This window comes from Amblyomma americanum, chromosome 9 (genome assembly GCF_052857255.1).
Source record: "Amblyomma americanum isolate KBUSLIRL-KWMA chromosome 9, ASM5285725v1, whole genome shotgun sequence".
Classification (NCBI taxonomy): domain Eukaryota; kingdom Metazoa; phylum Arthropoda; class Arachnida; order Ixodida; family Ixodidae; genus Amblyomma; species Amblyomma americanum.
Window position 1 is genome coordinate 81,261,170 of NC_135505.1, and position 19,025 is coordinate 81,280,194.

At 46.0% G+C, this 19,025-nt stretch overlaps 1 pseudogene across 1 annotated transcript in view; it reads left to right on the forward strand.

Moving 5' to 3' along the window:
• LOC144104930 (putative cytochrome P450 12a5, mitochondrial) overlaps positions 1 to 19,025 on the forward strand; it is a 52,212-nt pseudogene that overhangs the window by 18,955 nt on the left and 14,232 nt on the right. Inside the window, exon 5 of the transcript XR_013308660.1 lies at positions 2,911 to 3,070. The product of XR_013308660.1 is annotated as a putative cytochrome P450 12a5, mitochondrial (transcript). The remainder of the gene's footprint in view (positions 1 to 2,910; positions 3,071 to 19,025) is intronic.

Genomic DNA, 19,025 nt, shown 5'->3' on the forward strand with positions numbered 1-19,025 from the left:
CGCTTGCGTGCTTCTTTGAGTACAGAGCGAATTAAAATCTGGCTTGGACGTGAAATCATATCTGCCAGGGCGAGACAGCGCGAGAACATGTTCAAAAATAAGGAACTAAGCGGGTGCTGAACCTCCTAAAAATTTATTTAGAGAAGCATACTGCTTCGAACATTGTTAGCGATGAAGGAAGAAAAATCAACAAAACGGTCGAAAGAGAGGACCAAAACAAACAAATGCATGTTGTGAAAGTCTCCCTGCTCCCCCACCGCGGGCTTAAAAAAGTTCACCTGCACTCACGCTCACCACAAGGGCAGCTGTATTCGTGATATAACGGCAACCAACAAAACGCGAAAGGTTAAACACAGAGCTATAGCCTATGACACCAAGCGCTCTGCGAAAAAAAAAATCAAAGAAAAGATGACTTAGAGAAAAATGAGTTATGCAACAAACAAGAATAAAGCTTATCAACAGTACACATAGCAAGTCAGAAATAACGCAAAAGAAGTGTGAAATACGGAACAACAGCTTTCTCAAAACGGGAAAGAAGGAGCCGTTGCTTGTCAAGCGGAATAGAAACTCTATATATACAAGTATCCAGGACACATCGTAAATATGTGTCTACATATCACAATCAGCTGTTTACAAGCATTCTAGTGTACAGCAAGCACAGGCTGAATACGCCAGACCAGGACAAATACCGGCTCAGGGTTGCTACTGAGTTCAAACTTTCAGCAAGAACTTTCAGCAAGAAAATCAACAAAGCTTGTATGCTTAGAGCAACTCAAAAGGCACTGCCACATGCTATTAAGCACAAAAAGCTGCTTGCACCGCTGCTTACGCTTAGCCCTTTCTGAAACAGCGGTAACGACGCGTTCTGTGCCCCCTGAGAAATCAAAGCAACCGCTCTCTTCTTGAAGAGGCGATTTTATTTGAGTGGGTGAGCCCTTTGCAAAGAGTGAGTGAGTCCTTTGAAAAGTTCTCTATAGCGCGGAGTATTGTCTTCAACTTACCCTATAAAAATAACGAGCGCATCCAATTTCATGAAGCAAAAAGCAGGATATTGCACATTATCAAACAAAGATTAGGTACCTGTAAAAAACAAGTGGCACGACTTGTCTTTATGATTAGATGCATTGTGCGCTACACTATGCATTTTTAGAGAGGTAATGCATATACATCTTTTTGTGGCACGCATTATCTCTTTTATAAAAATGAAAAATCGAGCCTTTTCTGCGGATTCTGATGAGCTCGAATGGCGGACAGAAAAAGACTTGCCCATATGAAATAACGATTCCCAGGGAACGCGAACTTCACTCGGTTAACACAGCAACTATCACATAGATCAAAATAAAGACATATCAAGATTAATGGCCTTTTCGTCTATCAGGGAAGCAAAAGCTTCAGTGATCTCTTAGTTGAGTAGACTCGCGGCCACATATGCGCACACTACAATTAGTGCTGTTGCAATGTAAAATCCTTGAGAGTGAGGTTGCTTAGAATAGAATTCTGAAACAGGGTGGATGCAGGGCTCGATGCATGGCCAAACTGTAGAACAAAGGGCACAACGCAAAAGCCCAACCATGCGAGCGAATTCTGAACAGGAAATATTATTTCTGTTTTAAAACCATCAATCTCTTTCAGCGTGTTATTCAGTACTTTGCTTTTATCTCTCTCTGGAAACTGTCAGTTGTTTGCTTTCGTGTTTCCATACTGCCAGCTGCTCGTAGGTCAGCGCACACCTCTAGCTATATGCCTCTCTTGCTGCGTATCGCTTTACGCGCTGTGTACAGAAACTAGTCCGCCCGACAGGCAGTCTTGCCGATTTTTGCAGCAGGGTGGCATGCATCGTGTTTAGTCTTGTTTGTAGTTTTATGTCGATTGGATTTTTCGGAGTTCTTTTTTGTCTGCGAAAACATTAAACAGTACACAAAAGAATTAGTGTTTAAAATTATTCTGCCATGTGTGATTAAACGAGCACCGCCACGGTGACTCATTCATTTAGGGAGCTCTGCTGCTGATCCCGATGACTTGGCTCCAACCCTGGCTTCGGCAGCCGTGCTTCAGTGGAGGCGAAACGCAATGCGCCCGCGTACTAAGTCAGCTCAGAGGACGTTAAAAAAAACCAGTTGGTCTAAATTAATGCGAAGCCTTCAGCTACGGCGTCCGGAAGATCCTATGTCGCTTATGAACGTTAAACGCGATATACTATTCCGTAAATCAATAAAGCCCAACTTTGACGCATTAATAAATCGTTAAGTCGAACGTTCAGATGGGCAAGCTGGTACAGCAACACCTTTTGTAAAACAGCACGAACAACGTCGGAAGAGAACAAGAAGGACACGGGACGAGCGCTTAGTTGAGAGACCGCGCTCGTCCCGTGACCATCTTGTTCTTGTCCGACGTTGTTAGCGCCGATGGTATTTACTACGCAACACCCGACGTCGAAAGTTATCAGCAAATTTGACGCTATCGAGAGAAGAAGAGGAGGGGATTGTTAATGAAATTTAATGCCTTAAACCTGCATGCGGATAGCGACGAAGGCCCCAGTGGAGGTTTCTCGATTAATTTCGATCATCAGGACTGGCGGGATCAGCTTGCGGCCGCCGCAGTCGGGGTTTGATTGTACGTTTTTTGGTGGCTCTACCTGAGCACCTTTACATTTGGGCTCGCCTGGCGCAAACCGGCTATTCGTCTGTTTAAACCTCCCTACCTTTCCTCCTCCTCCTTCTCCTGCCGTTCGGCGTGCTGAATTTGAGGTGAGGCATGGCCAGGCTGCAGCGCGCAAGCGAAAACAGGGTCGCCGTTTACTTCTCTTGGTAACGATAATGATTGATAACATCTGTTGTATACTCCATTCATTTGTAATTTTTATGTTCTGTAGAAAAATGTATTTGCAAAAAAGCGCTTGTTACCTTGCAGATACTTTTTTCCACTCGTGATGGCGGCAGCACAGGAAGCGCTCAGGGAAGGCAGTCCGAAGAACAATACGCTTCTTGCGAACCTGCAGCGCTTGGGAGGCTTAAACCAAAAAGAAATATTTACAGTTACCGCGGACTCCATCTTCGCTGGAAGTGAAACGGTGAGTGCGCACTAGTAAAAAGCAGGAATGTGAGCATAGAGGCGATGACTAAAGATTACAAGAGCCTTTCATAGACGCACATTATTTTTCTATAACATGGCATATCACCTCAGGCTTGCCAATTTAGGATACGCCAGTCACCTGGAGTAGACGTCAGGCTTGATGATCAGCGTATCCGCCGCAAAGGCTCAGTTGTTGCGGTGCTCGGCTACAGAGCCGAAGTGCCCAGGTTCGAACCGGACAGCAGCGGCCGCGTTTCTATCAAGACGAAATGAAAAAGGTGCCTGTGTGCTGTGCGACGTCAGTTCACGTTAAACATCGCCAAGTTTTTGAAATTATCCCGGAGCCCTCCCCACCGGCAACCCTCTCCTTTTCTTGTCTCACTCCCACATTCATCTCTTACCTTACGGCGTAGTTGAGGTGTGCGCTGAGAAGTGAGAAAGTTACTGCACCTCTTATTTCCTTGTAACTAATCATTTACGCTTTTATTAGAGGCGGTTCGTTAAAACCAGATTGGTTTTAAAAATGCTGTACGGTGAATCAATTTGTGTCTTTGCCTTTATTCACGCAGATTTTCTAACGCTTCCTTTTTGATGATGCAGCCATTTCAACCTCGGGGATAGAATGAGAGGTTAAAGGTACGGGAAAAAGGTGGTAATTGCATTACTTTGTGAAAACACCTTAATTATGACATTGGCGGCTGATCAGAACGGTGAAAGACAGGCAGAAAATGAAGCGCGTGCAAAGAAGGTCTGGGCAGTTAGTCTACCGAAACGCACTCGTTCGCATTCGCTGTGGACGAATTCGGACTACAGCTGCAGACGGCATGTACTCCAGAAAGAGAGGTTCACATGGTTCAAGAACACCGAAAAGTCTGCTGGACCGTACACATGTCCTCAGTCGGACCTGCTGTTGCGTTAATATGTGCCGAGAGCTGAACAAAATCTGCAATAGCCTCGATGGCAAACTTTGGCTGCTTCTCCGCTTGGGTTCGCCCTATTATAGTGGTTTCGGTTACCTGGGTTTATGTTTTGTAATAGGAGCGACCGGAAGCACTTCATGGGGAGGGACGAAGAGGTCGACGAAGAGCAGTTGGGGATCTTGAATGGCTCAATGCAAGTAGTCACCGCCTGGTTATGGCCAATCCTCTTTGTGGGTGTGTGCCATTTTGTGAGGCAAACAACAACAAGAGCGTCTTATGGGAGTGTACTCGTTGTAACACCCTTCGGTCCTCGACCACCGACCTGCACTGCGGGTACACACCTTTACAGCTGGTGCAGGTGTCTCGGTTCCTGTCCCTGTCCTCATCTTGGAACTTCGAAGCCGAACGTTACTCGCCCCGGCCACCGCGCCAGAAGGTACCAGCGAATCATCCCCGCTTATCCGTACCACCGTCCTTTGTTCCGGGTTGCAGTGCCAGCGGGGTCCTGGTCATCTGTTTAGTGGCACCGATGACCAGGACGTCGACGATTGGCTGGCCTCCTACGAGAGCGTCAGGAGTTACAATCGGTGGAACGATTATGTTAAATTGATCAACGTCGCCTTCTACCTCGCGGACGTTGCTAACTTATGGTTTCGTAACCAAGAAGCCGACCATCCCACCTGGTCCTCATTTAAGCCATCTTCGCCGACGTTTTCGGCCATCCCGCCGTGCGGAAATTCAGAGCCGAGCTACGTTTTCCCTGCTCGAGCTCAGCTCCCGGCCAAAACCTTCATGAGCTATATTGAAGACATCGTTGGCTTATGCAAACGCATCAAACATTCTATGCCCAAGCCAGACAAATTTAACCACATCCTTAAGAGAATCATCGATGACTCTTTGCAAATGCTCCTGGTGAAGTACTTCACCACCGTCAGTACCGTCATCCAGCTGTGCTAAATCTTGACGAGCTACCAAAGCAATGCGCTTCTACAGGGCAGTCTGGCGCGTCTCCCGAGGGTCTTGCTGGCTTATCCCTGGGTCCCTCATCTACTGAGCAATCTCGGTTCATGCAGCGCGTCAAACACATTATCGACGAAGAAGTCGCCCGCCATATTTATCTTCTGCATCACGTTCAAGATCCTGTGTGCCCTCCTTCCTACCTAGCGCCCCCACCCACTCCCCAACCCAACCCGGGAGGACTGGGAGGCGACCCTGCTCGGCTGCCACGACTTACAGGCCCAACAAGCCTTAGTCGGGCGCGCCCGGGCGGCGGCAACCGCCACTGGGGTCCCATACTAGGGACCTCCACCTAGTGCTTGTACGGATCGGTCCCTTACGGGCTGATCCAAACATACCTCCTATTCATCTGTAATAAATGTTTTCTCCACCACCACCACCACCACGCCGCCTATTCAGAAGGAGCACATCGCTGCAGTTTTTCCATTCTTCCCCCCGCTTCCTCCTCATGCAGCACCGCTCAACTATGCTGAAACCGTCACCCAGTCTTCGTGCTCGCTCGCTCCTCCCGTGTATAGTAGCAGTCTTGCTTATTATGCTCCACACCCGTCTTTACTACATCCGCCTGCCTCGTTTCCTCGCATACGATGACACCCAAAGAACCCTTGGCGCATAGCCGACAATCGGCCCATTTGCTAGGCTTGTGGGCTTCTGCGCTACATGGAAATTATTTCCCGTCAGATTTTACCTCATTCTGGGCATGATCTGCTCCCGTACGGATACGACCAAGAGCCGCCATCTCCCAGTGGCTCTTCTGGCTCGTCTCTGCCTCGCCCACAGTATTCGACTCGCCGCTCGCCTTCCCCTCGCCAGCGTTCAATTTCCCCAGTCCTCTGGCGACCGGACCTGCTCTCAGAGGAAAACTGAATGCCGCAGTTACGGAGACAAAAACTGTGTCTTTTGCGAACTTGTTAAGTCTTCCGTTTCTCCCCCGCTGACGTGATTCGGCTGTTTGTCGGAGGCGTCCCTATTTTCGCGCTCGTTGACGAGGGCGCTGCCATCTGAGTGACCAATGACTCTCTTCGCCGCAAAATTCGCAAGGTGTCGACGCGACTGTGACTTTTCGCTCCGTACGGCGAGCTCGCAGTGAATCCAACACATCGCATCCTATACGGTACGCGTTTGTATCGATGAAGTAGCATATACCATCGAGTTTGCTGTGCTGCGTCGTGCTCTCACGATGTTATCCTCGGATGCGACTTTCTGTCGACCCACCTAGCAGCCATTGATTGTGCCCGCGTTGAGCTTGCACTTTCTTCCTTGTGCAACGTTTCGTTGTGCGACCAGCCTGTGCGCTCAGCTAAGCTTCCTGTTGCTGCCGACACCCACATACCTTCCTTTTCTTCTGCCCTCGTCTGTGCCCCCGATTTCTCGCCGTTTGACGTCCCTGCTATGCTCTCAGAACAACTGAAGGATCCTTGGATCACCTCGCTGCTCACCTTCCTTTCTAATCCCTCGCCGTATTTTATGCGTTGCATATTGCAATCACTCAGTTCAGCCCTTGGGCGCGGCCGGGCAGCCACCAAACCACGTGACGTGACGTCACGACAGCCGGAGGAAAAGCTGGGCCCCAACTCGCGCGGTCGCGCGCGGCCGCAGCCACCACCGGACTCCCGCTCCTCCCGCTAGTGGCGCTGCGCCGGCGCGTGACGTCACGGAGGAAAAGCTGGGCCCCAACTGGCGCGGTCGCGCGCGGCCGCAGCCACCACCTGACTCCCGCTCCTCCCGCTAGGGGCGCTGCGCTATGATTGACGTCACGGCATATGTATAAAAGAGCTGAGCTCCTTCGCCGGGACAGTCTTATACCCCTGTCACACGGGCATTTCGAGGGCCCTCGAACCGATAGTCTATCGACTCAAAGGCGATCGAGCGCTGCTACACGGGCAGTTTCAATGGCGATCGAGTCAATAGCCTATCGAGTCAACGGAGCAGCGCGGAACTGCATCGAGATATGCAACGCATTCTTGGCTTAACCAAGCTAAGCCTGGCCTTTTTTTCATCCCGGACCGTTCGTCGCCTAGCCCACCATTTTGCCATTCATGATGGCCTTTTATAATGATGTCGACCAATCTTTCAAACTACCTCTCCGACGTGCGGCAATGGCTCTTGGTAATCCCTTACCACCTCTGTTTTGCAATCTGGGCCTCTTTCCACGCAGATCCAAAATCGTATGCTCGCCTGCGTCTGCGATACTATAATGGCGCGGTGTGTGCCGCTTCATACATCCGTAAATTCGACTCTGTCAAGCCTGCCAACGCCGTTAGAACACTCTCCGCCTCGACACCGCTCTGTTACAGCCGCTACCCTGGCCTGGCCGCCCCTTTGACCCCGTCGGCATTGATTTTTGCGGCCCGCTTCCGACCACTTCCGCTCACAACCACTGGCTCACCGTGGAAGTTCACCATTTCACTCTTTACGTAGAAACGTCGGATCTTCCATCTGCCGCTGCACAGGATGCCGCTTCTTTCATCCTTCAGCATCTTGTTCTTCGTCACGGCACCCCGGCAGAACTACTCAGTGACCGCGACCGCGTTTTAGCTCGGACGCCGTCGAAGCGCAGCTAAAGCAATGCCAAATGGTCCATCGCTGTACCAGCGCCTATCATCTCCAGACCAACGGTATGACTGAGCAGTTCAACCGCGCACTCAGTGACATGCTCTCCATATACGTTGATACCGCCCACTCTAATTGGTATTAAGTACTCCCTTTCGTCACGTACGCGTATAATACGGCTCCGAAGGCAACGACGGGATTCTCCCCTTTCTATCCCTTATATTTTTATTTGTAACATTCTTTCAGACACAGACGGTCTAGGATGACAGAGCAAAAGGCAAATGATCTGTGCCTGACGAGGGCCCTGCCACCCGTACAGTGCACAGAAATATACAAAGGATTACAACATTATACAAGTGCTAATGCAATAACAAAAAAATAACATCCAAAATAAAGTTTAGTTGGTTTTCAAAACATGGACGTTTAAAGCTTTGAGTTAGACAGTATGTGCATTTTGAAGGCATTTTTGAACGTTTTCAGTGCTCTACACTGCTGTGATATGTCAAGAAGAGATGGGTGTGTATTTATAAATTTGGGGATTAAATACGACAGTGTTTGTGTATCATAGCTCGTTCTTATGGCGGGTAGTCTAAAGAAGTTTTTTCGAGAGTTATACCGTGTATTACTGGGCTGGCTAAAGTTAGTTAACACTGAAGGATTTCGCATGATTTCGTTCCTAATATGAGTAGCAAGATGCAGCTCATATAACTGGTTTATTTTTAAAACGTTATGTTTTAGGAACACCGGTGCTGTGTGTTCTAGCCGCTCAAGGTTTTCGATGCATCGCACAGCTCGTTTTTGAAGACGGAACAATTTGTCAAGGTTAGACTTGGTAGTAGAGCCCCAGATTAGTAAGCAGTAATTGAAATGTGATTGAACAAGGGCGTGGTATAACCGGCGCTTAAGCCAGGCAGGAAGCAGGTACCTAATTTTGTTCCGCACGCCAACAGATCTGCATGCACTAGCATGTATCTTGTATACTTGAGGCGTCCAGCTCAAGTGCCCTTCAAAGTAAACGCGCATGAATTTAAAACTGGAAACCCTGTCTATTACAGGGTCATTACATTTAACAATGATGTTTTCGTCATCAGATTTATTTCTTGTTTTGAATATAGCGTATTTTGTTTCACTAACATTTAATTGCAGTTGATTTACCCTCAGCCAAGTGTACAATTCATTTAGCCATGTGTTAGTTCGGCATGCAACATAGCCCAAGTTATTGTTATGGAAAAAGAAGGTAGTGTCATCAGCGTAGATAATTGTGTGAGGGGTATGTGGAATGCGTGTGAAGTCGTTAATGTAGATAATAAACAACCAGGGTCCCAGTATAGAACCCTGCGGAACACCATGTTATCTCTTAACTCAGAGCAAAAAACATTAAGGTGTCTGTATTGCAATTTTCCAGATAAAAACGTTCGAATCAATCTGAGTGCTTCTCCTCGGTGCAGTTTTCGGTACAGAATATTATGCTTAATTGATTCGAAAGCCTTCCTGATTTCTAAGAACAATCCAATAGTAAATAGTTTATTCTCAAAATTACTCAACAGCTTTTCTTTAGCATTCAGTGATGCCATTTCTGTAGAGTAATTTTCACGAAAACCGTATTGATCTTCGGCGAAGGCTTTCTTCTCTTCAAGAAAGCTCGTTAAACGAATTTTCAGGAGACGCTCTTACATTTTTGAGAACACAGGCAACATTGAAATAGGGCGATAATTATTTATATCATCATGCCGATTTCCTTTATGTATAACTACGACTTTGGCTATCTTCATGTGCACCCGCCGCGGTGGCTCAGTGGTTAGGGCGCTCGACTACTGATCCGGAGTTCCCGGGTTCGAACCCGACCGCGGTGGCTGCGTTTTTATGGAGGAAAAACGCTAAGGCGCCCGTGTGCTGTGCGATGTCAGTGCACGTTAAAGATCCCCAGGTGGTCGAAATTATTCTGGAGCCCTCCACTACGGCACCTCTCTCTTCCTTTCTTCTTTCAGTCCCTCCTTTATCCGCATCCCTTACGGCGCGGTTCAGGTGTCCAACGATATATGAGACAGATACTGCGCCATTTCCTTTCCCGCCCAAAAAACCAATTATTATTATTATCTTCATGTTAACAGGGAGAACACCACTAGTTAAAGATTCATTACAAATATGACGTAAAGGAGCACATAAAATATCGGCAACAGCTATGATCTCCTCGACTTTGATGTCGTCAACCGCAACTGTTGTGTTTCTTTTTAAGGACGCAAGGAAGGAGAAAATTTCAGTTTCCGTGTAGGGGCTCAAAAAAATCGAATTTCAGCTTTCAGCACACATATTTTTCTATTCCCTCTTCAGTGCCACTAGAGTGTGAGTATGCACCAGCGTTCAAAAAATGGTCATTAAATTTTTGCGCTAGCGAAGTATTGCTGTATTCAGTACCATTAAGCATTAGTGTGCTAGGGATCGTATTATTGTGGCTTCCCATAAGTCTTCTAACTTCTTCCAAATTTTGGTATATTAGATATTGAAGTGAATTTTCTTTTGTAATAATCAGTCTTGGCTTCCTTAAGGTCGGAGTTCAACTTGTTTCGACATTTCATGTACTCCAATAGTTTGTCTATGTCTCTCGAGCGAATAAACATGTTACACAATTTATCTCTATCTCTAATTTTCATGTATAACTAGGGAGTGACCCATGGCTTCTTGATATTGTTTTGTTTTCTGAGCTGTACTGATGGAAATTCTTCATCGTAGCAGTCTTTATTTCTGCGTAAAAAGATGTCGTAAAACAAACTGGGACTTTTTTCCTTCTACACGCAATTCCAATGCACTGCTTCTATCAAGGCCCGAAAATCAGCAATGGTGTCTGGATTAAATTTTCGGTAAACAACAGGAGGCGCACGGCTGCAGTTATTTCTCTTTTGTACACATGGCAAAAAACAGAATATTGGCAAATGATCGCTCAATTCAAAGGCAAGAATTCCCGAGAAAACATTGTCTTGGACATGGCTGGTGACACACAAGTCAATCAGTGTTTCACTATGTGGTGTTATTCTCGTTGGTAAATGGATAACATTAGTACACTGAAATGATTCGATCACAACAAGGAACCGTTCTGTTTGTGGACTTCGTACTGCCAGATTCATGTTAAAGTCTCCAACCAGGACAATTCGAAAACATAATACAGACGCGTATGCAAGATGACTGCTGATGAATGAATTCTTTAAGATTGCCCGAAGGTGGGCGATAAGCTGTGGCAATTATTGACCCCGAACATTTGACAGTCAACGACTCATGATGATCGGTTATTTGTGGGAATTTTGGTATAACATTATACTGCAGCTTGTTATTTAGATAAAATAAAATTCCGCCACCTCTCCGGTCATTTCGGAAAACACATTCAGACTATTAACTTTTGATGTTAACTGTATCATGTACACTACAGAACCACGTCTCCGTAAAAGCAATCATATCAAAACTATGATCCAGTGAATCTAGAGCTGTAGCAATGTCAAATTGTTTTTTCTTCAAACTTCTCATGTTGACATGAAAAATGGACACACTATCATTACGGTTAAAAGGAGGACTGCGAAGGACAGAGTTGAAGGACACGCTATCGTGAGATACACGTCGTCGCAATGGCTAGCCGTGAGAGTGCAAAGGGAAGATAAACAGATGGCAAGTTTGAAAAGGTGCTGCAGCTCATACTATCAGATCATGGTCCTCATCGTGCTGAAGCGGATGACCCGTGCGCCTGACACCTTGCGCGCAAACAGCGTGCCGCCCCTTTGCCAAGCGTACTGATAACCTTTATCTTTAGCTCTAACCTTAATAGTCCATACAGTCTCTTATTTTCAGCTTTAAGACTGTCCAGAAAGAACACTTCGAAATTTTTGTCCTGCAGAACACCCCTATTTGATATTCAGTAGTCTCGCATGACACGTGAGACGAAGCGAACAAGAACTACAGGTTTTTCACCTTTCTTTTCTGGAAGCCTATGCAGACCTTCACCATCAGTGTTTGTCAGTTCGTCAACACCCATTTCCTTAGCCAGATTATTGACTTTATGGAGCAAATTTTCATTATCACTTGAGGGCAAACCAAGAATTTCTAGCTTCTGACTTCTGCTGCACTGTTCCAAGCTGTTCGCTTGTTGCCGCAAGCTCTGGACTTCCTGTTTAGTATGGTAGCTCTCAATTTACTCGACTATATTCTTTAGGTCAGCAACCTCGCTTGTGTGTCTTTTCATTTCTGCGAGCACGTCATCGTAACAATCTGATAGATGCAGAACGGACTGCTCTATTTTGTCAACTGTGACCATCATCTACAGCAATGCCTCCACCTTGCCCTTAATATCTGAGAATTCTCATATCACGCGACTCATTTGTTCGAGCACTCCTTCAAGACCCTGTGTGTCCTCATGTTTCTGTTTCTGTGCACCACTGGCACTTCTAGCGGCCAGAATGACACAGGTTTGACACTTCCAGCGCTTTTTGTCAGCCTCATTCCAGCCTTTACACGCTGATTTTGTGTCTCCCGAACAGGACCCAAGGCGGTACCCATAGCAGCATTCTGAGCATGCAACACACATGCCATTGTCCGGAAGTGTCTCGCTGCAGGCAAGGCAGCCATCACTCTCTGACATCCTAGACGAAGTGCAAACGGTACTACCTCTAAAGATGAAGGCAAAAGCAGTGGTACTCACAAGTTCGCTGCACTTCAAGACGAGCCCGTCGTCTAGTAGCGGCTCATTTTAGGACTGACGTGGCAGCCACAACCAGCAGTCCAACAGATGCATATACTCGTCCACAACCCTTCGCTAGCACTCAGAACTTACAAATAAAATCACGGAACACAACAAAAGCACATCACACAAATACGGGGGCAACGGCGGTAGTACTAACGCAGCGTTAGAGACGGAAATATTATTTATTTATTTACAGAAGACTGCTGGCTTTATTGCAAAGCCTTAAGCAGGAGTGGGTGTAAAATACACTTTGACAAAAAGAAAACCTCCCTGAGGTACACGCAACTCAGCACACAATACCGAAAAAATGAACGACGAAAAGAAACAACATTATACAATATTAGACGACGCCTGGCGTCAAAATGAGCACTGGGAAAAAAAAGGGAAAATGTTGAATGCTGCAAAATTGTTACGAATTCCTAAGCGACTCCGTAAATGACTCCACAGTAGAAGCCTCTACAATATTCGCTTTGAGGACATTCCATTCCCGCACAGTACGGGGGAAGAAAGAATTCTTGTATGTTTCAGTGCGGCATGAGTATTCCTTCCCTTTTAAAGAATGGTAGGATCGTGTCGAACGACCCGGGACGAGCTCAATGTACTTGCTGCTGTTAATTCGTAATTTGTTGTGAACAATCATGAACATGTATTTAAGCCTCTCGCGGTATCTCCTGAGCTGCAAAGAATCCAAATTTGCTTTCTCAAGTAGCATGGTAGGGGACGTCTGCCAGCTGTATGAATTATAAATAAATCGCACTGACTTTCTTTGAATATTTTCGAGTGTTTTAATGTTTTCTTTAGTATAAGGGTCCCACACAACAGAGGCGTATTCTAAAACAGGTCGGATAAAAGTTTTGTAAGCTAGTAACCTAATTTCCTGCGTAGAGTACCGGAGAGATCTTCTTAAAAAGCCAAGTTTTTTCATAGCTTTATTTTTAATATTAGAAATGTGTTTGTTCCACCGTAGGTCAGAGCTAATCGTTAATCCCAAGTACTTGTAGCTGTCCACGGTAGACAGGGGATGGTTATTAATAGTATAGGCAAAACTTAATGGCTGCTTCTTCCGCGTAATAGACATTGAAACTGTTTTTTTAGTATTAATACTCATCTGCCACGTTGAGCACCAATCATGAATTTTAGCCAAGGCGTCATTAAGAAGAAGCTGGTCAGCAGGAGTTCGTATTTCATGATATAATACACAATCGTCGGCAAACAGCTTGATTTTGACAGGAATTTCTTTAACAATGTCATTTATAAAAATTAAAAAGAACAATGGCCCAAGTACTGAGCCTTTTGGGATACCGTAGCTTACCAAAGCTGGGCTCGAACATGCATTGCCGATTGATATGGACTGATATCGAGACGATAGATATGCTTGTACCCACGTCAACAGTAGATCGTTTTTAAAGATAGTATTTAGCTTTAGCAAGAACTTTCTGTGTGAGACGCGGTCAAATGCTTTTTTGAAATCTAAAAAAATGACATCAATTTGACACTGGTTATCAATGGCTGCGGCAAAATCCTGCATCGTCTCTATAAGTTGTGTCACTGTAGAGAAGCCTTTGCGAAAACCGTGTTGCCGGTCGTCAATTACGTGATTGGTTTCCAGGAAGGCTGATATATGCCCAAAAAGTATATGTTCAAGTATTTTTGAAGAAGTACACAGTAAAGATATTGGCCTATATGAGCTAAGTAGAGATGAACTTTCAGTTTTGGGAATAGGAATAATTTTTCCGTGCTTCCAGTCCTCCGGGAGCTCGGCGTTTAACAGAGACTTCTTAAATATGAGCGTTAAGTACTTGGAACACCATTCGGCATATCTCACAAGAAACGTATTTGGTATGTCATCAATTCCCGGCGTCTTTTTTGCGTCACAACTGAGAAGCAGAGAGAAAACATCTTCTTCAGTTACAGAAACATCAGTAATAGGCGGACAAGCTGAGTTAAAATGAGGCTTTCTACCATCATCGTGCGTAAACACAGTACAAAAGAAACGGTTGAAAGACGAAGCAATCTGTGTCGCATCAGTAATCAGTTCGCCGTCAACGACAACGCTGTACACAGGTTTCTTTTTCTTTGATAACTGCCGCCAGAACTTTGCAGGGGACGAAACAAGAAAGTTTTTCATAGATACGCTAAAGTGATACTCTTTTGCTTTTTTGATACTTTGTTTTAAGTTCAAGCGCATATCAGACAGTTTAGCAGCATCAACTGCCGACTGGCTTCGCCGAAGTTTTTTGCGAACTATCTTAATCTTTCGTCCCATGCGTACAAGTTCCCTCGTCATCCAAGGGCTGCTGGCGCGTAGGGTAATTACCCGAGTAGGCACAAAACGCGAAATGCAATTCAGAGCAAGGTTCTTAAAGAAAACCCAGAGATTTTCTACTGAGCAGTCGCAGGATTCGTAAAGAACCACAAAATCTGAGAATGAAATATCAAGTAAGTCTAAAACTGCAACATCATCAGCACGCGAGAAGTTTAGCACAACACGCACCTCTTTCTTTTTATTTTTCGGAAGAAGCAATGGAATGTTTAAAGATACCATAACATGGTCAGATATGCCTTCGAAATATTGAAGTAGAGGACCGCGACGAAAGACACTGTTACTAACGAAGAAAAGATCAAGAATGGATTTCTTATCCTTTTGTATACGCGTTGCTTGCTTTACTAATTGAGTTAAATCGTGATCAAGTACGATGTCTACAAGAAGTTCGGCTGATGTGCAGAGCGGCTCTGGAAACAGTTTGTCCCAATTGACGAGCGGCATGTTAAAGTATCCAGCCAATAGTACATTACTTGATTGTGCTTTCGTAGTACATAAAAATTCATTTAGTTTCTCAAAGAAAACACCGTCACCTCGTGGTGAGCGGTAAAACGCGCCAATAACAAGACTAAGTTCATTTAGAATTAGTTTACAAATGACGCATTCAATTCCTTGCACGTCAGGTAGCCTGATTACTTGGAAAGATTCTTGAAAAAGAATTGCAACACCACCACCGCGAGAAGTCCTGTCTTTGCGCATAATTCTGTATCCTGGTGGTGTAATTTCTTCATCAGTGATATCAGAGTGCAGCCAGGTTTCGGTGATTATAATGATATGCGGTTTATGCGCCACTACTATACTTTCCAAATCCTCAGACCTGTTCACAATGCACCGGGCGTTAAACTGAATACATTTTAGCGATTTAATTTGACTGTTCTCGATTCATTGGTCACTTTGTTTTCGATTCCGGCTGCCATGCTCTAGGACTCTTTCTTTGCCAGTGTCATCCCAAACAAACAGATCGTCACCAATTTTTATCTTGTTGTAGATTAGCTTAACCTTCTGACCGGCTTTTCGAATCTCTGCAATGCTTTCCCAGAGATTCTTCCGTATCTGCCGCGTGGTATACGAAAAGTCTTCTGAAATAGAGTAATCGGTGTCTTTTAGTTTCGAGCAGTTTTTCAGTATGTTAACTTTCTCACGATGATCCATCGACTTGATAATAACAGGTCGATGCTTGTTAGGTTGCTTGCGACCGATTCTATGAATTCTCTCGGCTGAAACAACTTTCGTGTCCATTTTGTCACAAAACACGCCTTTCAACACACTCTGTGACAGTTCTTCGTAACTTTCATTCAATTTTTCAGGAATTCCGAACACGATTACATTGTTTCGTCTGCCCCGGTCTTCTAGGTCGACAAGCTTCCTTTCTAAGCCTGCAACTCGTGATTCTAGCTCCCGGCTTAAATCTCTGAATTCATTTATAGCTGATGTGAATTCTTCCACTTTGTGCAATTTGGCCTCAATTTCGCCCAGTCTCCGCTGAATATCTTTCTGGCCTTCAAGGAGCTGGGTCAGTAGCTGTTCAGTGGGTGGCCCAGGGTTGGACTCAATGTCGCCACACAACATAAGTAGAGACAATACGAAGTCACGACCAATAAAATAAACTTCAAGCACTCTACGTGGGCATGTCAGCTGGATAAGGCACATATTATTGGATTTGATTGTAGAAACATTGCTACTAACCTGCATGAAAAACAGGAATGGATTTGACATGGTGTCGACTGGACGCCAGCTGACATGCCCACTGAAGAAGGACGATGGCGGGAGGGCTTTTATATCGTGGTTCGTCGATGACGTTGATGAGGTAGCACGTGGCGATCCCCAGCAGTCACTCAGATTCGGAAATTCTTTTTCTTTTGCGCATTCTCCGTGCTGGCGTAGGCGTTCAGCGAGGATGAATTCCGTGTTCACAGCGCCGGCTTCCGCAGTCGAGACGATTAGGGCAAACTGCATGAAAAACAGGAATGGATTTGACATGGTGTCGACTGGACGCCAGCTGACATGCCCACTGAAGAAGCACGATGGCAGGAGGGCTTTTATATCGTGGTTCGTCGATGACGTCGATGAGGTAGCACGTGGCGATCCCCAGCAGTCACTCAGATTCGGAAATTCTTTTTCTTTTGCGCAGTCTCCGTGCTGGCGTAGGCGTTCAGCGAGGATGAATTCCGTGTTCACAGCGCCGGCTTCCGCAGTCGAGACGATTAGGGCAAACTGCATAAAAAACAGGAATGGATTTGACATGGTGTCGACTGGACGCCAGCTGACATGCCCACTATAAAGAATTTTACAAACCTCCATATGGGAAAAGAGAAAAAAATTTCAAGATAAGGAGAGCGTCCTTCCACCACCGCCGCCACCGCCCGTGTGAGCCGTTTAAGTTCCTTCGCAAAGAGCGCGAACACGATTTTGCGTAGTCGGTGACGTCAAGCAGGGCGCATAGTTCCAGTGACACGGCAGCAGTTTGAAGGTCTAAGGTTGAAGAAAGAGGACGTTGAAGAACACTTTTCTGCAGAAGACAGTCGCAGGCCCAAGGACTGCAGCAAGACACCAAACAATGTATCACGGCCCTCCCAAAAGCCAGAAACCAACCTGCAGATGCGAAAAGAGAAAAAAAAAATCAAGATAAGGAGAGTGTCCTTCCCCCACCGCCGCCACCGCCCGTGTGAGCACTTTCAGTTCTTCCGCCAGAAGCGCGAACACTATTTTCCGTTGTCGGTGACGACAAGCAGGGCGCAAAGTTCCAGTGACACGGCAGCAGTTTGAAGGTCTGCAGATGCGAAGAGAAAAAAAATTCAAGATAAGGTGCGCGTCCTTCCACCACCGCCGCCACCGCCCTTGGCGGCTGTGGTGCCTACGTCCAGTACCGAGCCTATACATCCACTATGGACACCATCCTTCTCTATCGCCCTGAGACTTCCAAGACCAAAGCCTTTTCCGGAGCTCGCATGTATGCCGAAAAATGCAAGCAAATTGCGCGTTCTTACACCAGGCAGCTCCAGTGGCATCAGAAGCACTGTCGGGATCCCTCGGGCTCTCCCGCGAAATATCACTGCGGCGTGCTCGTTTGGATCAGGGTTCCTTCCTCCACTATGATAGGCTTCGTGATGATAAGCCTTGCCACGAAACTGCTTTCCCGCTATCACGCACATTATCGCGTTCTACAGTAAACGTCTCCCATGAATTACATTACTGAGTCCCTTGACTCTTATCCGGATCATCGTAACCCGGGCCGCGAAACGGTACATGTCGGGCTTCTTAAGCCCTACTATGATCCGCCCATTCTTTCCTTCCCGTAGGACGCAGGATGGCTCCTCTTTCGGCGTGGAGGTAACTGTAATGGTAACGGCCAGCGGCACTTCAAGCGGCGGGACGAAGATGTCGACGAAGTGCACTTTGGGACGAACCCGAACGCGGCGGCTGCGTTTTTATGGAGGAAAAACGCTAAGGCGCCCGTGTGCTGTGCGATATCAGTGCACGTTCAAGATCCCCAGCTGGTCGAAATTATTCCGGAGCCCTCCACTACGGCACCTCTCTCTTCCTTTCTTCTTTCACTCCCTCCTTTACCCTTCCCTTACGGTGCGGTTCAGGTGTCCAACGATATATGAGACAGATATTGCGCCATTTCCTTTTCCCCCAAAACCAATTATTATTATTACTATCCTGAGTGACACCTGGCAGTGTGCTCGTCGTGATGCTCCTTTATGGAAAAATCTGCAGAGGTTTGAATAGGTCAGCATATAGGATTATGGCACATTTGGTTTGGCTTTATAGGATTAACGTCCCAAAGCAACTCAGGCTTTGCGGGACGCCTTGGCGATAGACTCCTGATAGTTTCGACCAGTCGTGGTTAATTAACGTGCGCTTACGTCATACAGCATCGAAGGTCGCATTTTGATGAAAGAAAAATGTTAGGAAATCCGCGTCGTGTGCAGTGTCAGTGCACGTAAACAACCTCATGTGGTCGGAATTATCAAGAGCCTTTTGCCAAGCCGTCCCGCAAAGCCTGAGTCGCTTTGGAACGTTAATCCTATAGAGCCAAACTAAATGTGCCATAATCCTATATGCTGACCCTTTCAAACCTATATACACTTTTCTTCGGTTTACGACCACCGACCTGCACTGCGAACAAATACGTTTACAATTTATAAATTGCGATGTCTTCGAAGCAAGCTGACGATGTCTTCCGCATCGCTAAATTTAATCAAATCCCAGGGTTCGGCGAAAGGTTTTCAGGAAAGCATGCCATCATGCGTGAAAAAAACACTGCATGAAACATGCAATGAAAAACAAGCACGCATAAAAAAAATGTGCAGGAACTGATCAACTTTCAGGACTCGTTCCGTTCCTAAAAAGTAACGCCTATCAGCACAATATTTTTTGAGAAGTTTCTAATTTCTGCTCTAAGGTACTACTG